Here is a 5,237-nt window from a genome sequence, read left to right as displayed (position 1 = left end):
CTTGACAGCAGGCATTGAAGCTTGAACAGGCAGAAAGCAGAAGGCAAAGGATGCAGTGGAGATGGCTGAGACACAGGGATCTGGTAGGGACAATGGCATCCGGTTAGTCGGGGCTGGGAAGTTTTCCTTCAACCCGCTTCAACAGGGTCCAGGGCAGGGACAGATTCAAAATGGTCCAGGAAGAGGTGTGGCACACAAGGAAGTGTATACCACAAGGATGGTAGGAATGGGGCAGTAGGGAACTTGGACAAGGTGAGAGGGTGCACTGAAACAGAAGATCTCCTGCTCCAACATCTGGCAGGCAGAACCACTGTGCATCAGGTTCATGATCCAGGCTGTGTATGACGTTTTGCCTAGTCCAGTGAACTTTTTTGCTTGGGGCAAAAATGAGGCACCATCATGTCCTCTCTGCCCTGCCCTGGAACACATCCTCAGCAGCTGCCCAAAAGCCCTGCTACTGCTGGCGCCATGTACTGTAGGCAGTGGCAGAAAACACCTCCTCAGCCAATAAAAACAGTAAGCACCTCCATCAATCCAGAAAACCCACAGACTTTGTCAAAGCTGGAGATCAGCCATGGCCCCAGCCCAGATCACCAGCGGGTTTGCTTATCTTCTGTATTTCCTCCACCTTCAGGCGTCCAATACGGTGCTGTCTTTATGATGGAGTTGGCTTCACTTCTCATCATGTGCCCAATCCATCTCCAATGTTTCCTCATGATGACCGAGACCATATTGTCTTGATGACACTGAAGATGTAGGACAAGGTTGGAGATCTTTCTTGGCCAGTGTGGAATGACGACAGCTTGGCAGGGTCATTCCCTGTCATTCACCAGCATTCTGACCTGTACAAGAGTGTAGCTAGAAGACAACTCTGGTACAGCTTCACCATGGTGTGGACACTGCACTTGGTTGTTCCCCATATGTTGTTCATTGATCTGAAGATGTTTCTGGCTTTACTGAGTCTGCACTGGACATCATCCTTGGTCCCACCATCTGGCCGAATGATGCTGCCCAAGTCGGTGAATCTGTCAGTGCTGGACAAGTCTACACCATATTTCCTTGATGGGAGGAGGAGACTCTACACTAACAGTCATGGTCTCAGTCTTTCTCTTGCTGAATCTGAGCCCAACCTGTTTACCAGAGGTACACAAGCACTGAGTTTTCTCTTGCATGTACTGGTATGTACAGTTGAAGTCAGAAGTTTACATACACCTTAGCCAAATACATTTAAACTCAGTTTTTCACAATTTCTGACATTTAATCCTAGAAAATATTCCCTGTCTTACGTCAGTTGGGATCACTACTTTAAGAATGTGAAATGTCAGAATAATAGTAGAGAGAATGATTTATTTCAGGTTTTATTTCTTTCATCACTTTCCTAGTTGGTCAGAAGTTTACATACACTTTGTTAGTGTTTGGTAGCATTGCCTTTAAATTGTTTAACTTGGGTCAAACGTTTTGAGTAGCTTTCCACAACTTTCTCACAATAAGTTGCTGGAATCTTGTTCCATTCCTCCAGACAGAACTGACGTAACTGAGTCAGGTTTGTAGGCCTCCTTGCTTGCACACGCTTTTTCAGTTCTGCCCACAAATTTTCTATTGGATTGAGGTCAGAAAATGATGTCAAGTCTGGTTCATCCTTGGGAGCAACTTCCAAACGCCGGAAGGTACCACGTTCATCTGTACAAACAATAGTATATAAGGTATCTGTTAGTCTTGTGAGACCATGGATCTGCGCCTGGAAAGTCCTCACTCTCCAGGGTGCAGGCCTAGGCAAGGTTGTATGGAAGACCAGCAGTTGCCATGCTGCAAGTCTCCCTTCTCCACGACAGCGATGTTGTCCAAGGAAAGGGCAAGGGCCAATACAGCTTGGCACCAGTGTCGTCGCAGAGCAATGTGTGGTTACGTGTCTTGCTCAAGGACACAACACGCTGCCTCGGCTGGGGCTTGAACTCGTGACCTTCAGGTCGATAGTCGAATGCCTTAACCACTTGGCCACATGCCCACAAACAATAGTATGCAAGTATAAACATCATGGGGCCATGCAGCCATCATACCGCTCAGGAAGGAGACGCATTCTGTCTCCTAGAGATGAACGTACTTTGGTGTGAAAAGTGCAAATCAATCCCAGAACAACAGCAAAGGACCTTGTGAAGAACAGGTAGAGAAGTATCTACAAACGTTTGTTTATCCACAGTAAAACAAGTCCTATATTGACATAACCTGAAAGGCTGCTCAGCAAGAAAGAAGCCACTGGTCCAAAAGCACCATAAGAAAGCCAGACGACAATTTGCAAGTGCACATGGGGACAAAGATCTTACTTTCTGGAGAAATTTCCTCTGGTCTGATGAAACAAAAATTGAACTGTTTGGCCATAATGACCATCGTTATGTTTGGAGGATAAAGGGTGAGGCTTGCAAGCCGAAGAACACCATCCCAATCGTGAAGCATGGGTGTGGCAGCATCATGTTGTGGGTGTGCTTTGCTGCAGAGGGACTGGTGCACTTCACAAAATAGATAACATCATGAGGAAGGAAAATCATGTGGATATATTGAAGCAACATCTCAAGACATCAGCGAGGAAGTTAAAGCTCAGTCGCAAATAGGTCTTCCAAGTAGACAATGACCCCAAGCATACCTCCAAAGTTGTGGCAAAATTGCTTGAGGACAACAAAGTCAAGGTTTTGGAGTGGCCATCACAAGCCCTGACCTCAATCTGAAAGAAAATTTGTGGACAGAACTGAAAAAGTGTGTGCGAGCTAGGAGGCCTACAAACCTGATTCAGTTACATGAGTTCTGTCTGGAGGAATGGAACAAAATTCCAGCAACTTACTGTGAGAATCTTGTGGAAGGCTACCCAAAACGTCTGACCCAAGTTAAACAATTTAAAGGCAATGCTACCAAATATTAACAAAGTGTATGTAAACTTCTGACCCACTAGGAAAGTGATGAAAGAAATAAAAGCTGAAATAAATCATTCTCTCTACTATTATTCTGACATTTCACATTCTTAAAATAAAGAAGTGATCCTAACTGACCTAAAACAGGGAATGTTTTCTAGGATTAAACGTCAGGAATTGTGGAAAAACTGAGTTTAAATGTATTTGGCTAAGGTGTATGTAAAATTCTGACTTCAACTGTATGTGATAGTAATGTGAGTCATCCACAAAGTCAAGGTCTTCTAAGGTAGAGAAAAGAATCCAACTAATGCTTCTCTGTATATCCTTTGTTGTTTGACTCATAACCCAGTCAATCACCAGATTAAATAATATCATAGACATCACACAGCCTTGCCTGACTCCAGTCTTGACTTCAAAGTTCAAATTGTAGTCCCCAGCAGTGCAGGTGGAATTACCATAGATATTCCGGATAAGCTGGACAATTTTGGAAGGGATCCCATATGATCTGAAAATTCGCTAGAGGCTCTCCCTGTGGACGCTATTAAAAGCCTTTTCAATGTCTATGAAATTCACATACAATAGACAATAGAAAATAGATGCAGGAGTAGGCCATTTGGCCCTTCGAGCCAGCACCACCATTCACTGTGATCATGGCTGATCATCCACAATCAGTATCCAGTTCCTGCCTTATCCCCATAACCTTTGATTCCGCTATCTTTAAGAGCTCTATCCATCTCTTTCTTGAAAGCATCCAGAGACTTGGCCTCCAAAGCCTTCTGGGGCAGAGCATTCCATATATCCACCACTCTCTGGGTGAAAATGTTTTGCCTTAACTCTGTTCTAAATGGCCTACCCCTTATTCTTAAACTGTGGCCTCTGGTTCTGGACTCACCCATCAGCGGGAACATGCTTCCTGCCTCCAGCGTGTCCAATCCCTTAATAATCTTATATGTTTCAATAAGATCCCCTCTCAGCCTTCTAAATTCCAGAGTATACAAGCCCAGTCGCTCCAATCTTTTGACATATGACAGTTCCGTCATCCTGGGAATTAACCTTGTGAACCTACGCTGCACTCCCTCAATAGCAAGAATGTCCTTCCTACAGTTGTCTCTGCCACTCCGTGCACTGTTCAATGATATTACACAGCATGAAGATCTCGTCAACACAGTCTCTGCTTCTCCTGAAGCCAGCTTGCTCTTCCTTCAAGCACACATCAACAGCATTTGTAATCCATTTGCCATTATTTAGCTGAGTCCAAATGCTGGAACAACCACAACGGAGATACAGTGCCTGTAAAAAGAATTCACCCTCTGAAGTTTTCATGTTTAATTGTTTTTCAACATTGAATCACAGGGGATTTAATTTGTCTTTTTTTGTCACTGATCAGCAGAAAAATTCTCTTTCATGTCAAAGTGAAAACAGATTTCTACAAAGTGATTGAAATTAATTACAAATATAAAATGCAAAATAATTGATTGCATAAGTACTCACTCCTTTCAAGTCAGTATTCAGTAGATGTACCTTTGGCAGCAATTTCAGCCTTGAGTCTGTGTGGATAGGCCTCTATCAGCTTTGCACATCTGGACACTGCAATTTTCTTCATTCTTCTTTACAAAACTGCTCAAGCACTGTCAGATTGCATGGGAATCATAAATAAACAGCCCTGTTCAAGTCCAGCAACAAATTCTCAATTGGATTGAGGTCTGAACTCTGACTTGGTCACTCCTGAACATTAATTTTGTTGTTTTTAAAGCCATTCCCCCGTAGTTTTGTCTTTACACTTGGGGGTCATTGTCTTGCTGGAAAACAAATCATTTCCCAAGTCGCTCTTCTCTTGCAGACTGCGTCAGGTTTTTCTTCAGGCTTTCCCTGCATTTTGCTGCATTCATTTTACCCTCTCCCTTTACAAGGATTCCAGGGCCTTCTGCAGTGAAACAACCCCACAGCATGATGCAGCCAACCACAGTAGGGATGGTGTGTTTTTGATGATGTGCAGTGTTTGGCTTATGCTAAACATAGCATTTAATCTGATGGCCAAAAAGCTCAATTTTGCTTTCATCAGGCCATACAACCTTCTTCCAGCTCACTTTATAGTCTCCCACATGCCTTCTGGCAAGTTCTAGCCAAGACTTCCTGAGAGTTTTTTTCAACAGTGGCTTTCTCTTTGCCACTCTCCCATAAAACTGTGACTGGTTAAGCACCCGAGCAACAGTTGTTGTGTGTGCAGTCTCTCCATCTCAGCCACAGAAGCTAGTAACTCCTCCAGAGTTGTCATAGGTCTCTTGGTGGTTTCCCTTGCCAGTCCCCTTCTTGCACTCAGTTTTTGAGGACGGCCTG

This window comes from Mobula hypostoma, chromosome 1 (assembly GCF_963921235.1).
Source record: "Mobula hypostoma chromosome 1, sMobHyp1.1, whole genome shotgun sequence".
Classification (NCBI taxonomy): domain Eukaryota; kingdom Metazoa; phylum Chordata; class Chondrichthyes; order Myliobatiformes; family Myliobatidae; genus Mobula; species Mobula hypostoma.
This window is presented reverse-complemented; position numbering follows the sequence as displayed.